A 1,697-nucleotide genomic window follows, 5' to 3' on the forward strand; every position below is an offset into this window, starting at 1 on the left:
GTACTTGACTTTTGTGCTTGGCTTACTTCGCTTAGCATGAGAAAATCACAACTTTCTGTCTCTATTATGAAAAATGACAAATCTCACAGGTAGACCTCAAAAGGAGCTCACCTTTTCTGATGTTTTCTCCCCAGGTGGCTGTACCCTTCAGGATGCTGCTGAAAGTACTATTGATAAATAACATGTCTACTACTGAATATTAAATTTTCTTCAAAAGTATATAAGCAATGAAAAAGAAAAGAAAGCCATGTCTGAACTGAAGCAGTGTTATCTCTAGCAGTCCAGAGAGACTCTAGACAAACACCAAGAGATGATGGTAACTTTGCTTTCTACTTATGTGCTTTTCATAACACTGAGAAAAGTCAAGCAGGGTCATATTTTGTTTCTGCTAATGCCACAGCAAGTGAAATGATTATATTTTATATTTAGCTCTTAATTGAATTGTGTGGTGAGTCTGATGACTTTGGCATCAAATAAGAGATCCGAAGCCCCAAGTTTTTCTATCAAGAGAAACAACATCTGATTCTCAGAGGCCCCTCACTTAAAGCATGGATCAGCAATGGAAGTTCTCTCTCCTCCCACACAAAACTTCATAACCTTCTTAACAAACTCTTCACAGAGTTGAGAAAGTTTTCGTTTGGCAAGATTCTAAATGCCTTACATGTAAAGAATTGGAAATGGACTTCTAAGGGATCAAGATTCATTTGCATAAATGATTGGAATCCAAGGACCATTTAATTAACCACACCATAAATTGACAAACAGAGATCACAAAATGAAATCACCCTGGATAAAATAATTTTTGAAGACCAAAATCAATAGTTACAACAGTGAGCATTATATTCTAATTATAAATATGTGTCAGTTGAGGTGTTCCCCAACCTTTATTCTGTATCTTACTATTCCATTTCTAATATTCCATGGGAGAAGATAGAGAAATATATTAGAAAATATACTGAAAAAGAAGCAACTGTAATTGGAGATGATGGATATTTTCCTTTAAAATAATGCCCTATGGAGCTTCTCTTTGGCTTTTTGGGTTTTAATTTAAAGAAACAAAACACAGTTTAGATGACGTTTCAGTTTAACGATTCAACATTTTATAGGGCACAAAAGTAATGGTGTTGGCTTTAGATCTTTTCACTATTACAAGTGAAAGGCAACTATGGCCACCACAATGGACTCAAACAAAGGAAAAGAACAACTGTGAGGATGGCTCAGGACTAGGTAGCTTTCATTTTGTTGTACTTAGAGCTGCTTATGTACAACTATGTATACTTATGAGTCAGAGCTCAGTCCATGAGTCATAACAAAAACAATCCGTACCATGCCATATAGAAAATACAAAATAGCACTTTTCTCTTGATTTGAGCAAAGATTTTAACAAATTTGTGTTGAAAACCTGATTGCAGACATGCTCCAAAGTGGCGCGTCCTTAGCAAATAATCAGCAGAGCATATTTGCAAAGTACATTCTCTTTCCAGGAATTGGAATCTTGAAAAGAAAACTTCTGTTGAAGGTGGGAAAGATCCTGAATCACCAAGACCTCTTTGGCATCAGCAAGTGAATACTGAAAGTCAGAATGAATGAACAGATCTTTCTGCCTTCACTTCCAAGTCTAAACTGTTTCGATGCTGAATGCTTGTGTCAGTCTGGGTAGACTAGAGAAACTAATTCATAAGCACGCATATGTATAT

The sequence above is a fragment of the Echinops telfairi genome, unplaced genomic scaffold, assembly GCF_000313985.2.
Source record: "Echinops telfairi isolate 266 unplaced genomic scaffold, ASM31398v2 ScPeMD7_7417;HRSCAF=8455, whole genome shotgun sequence".
NCBI lineage: Eukaryota > Metazoa > Chordata > Mammalia > Afrosoricida > Tenrecidae > Echinops > Echinops telfairi.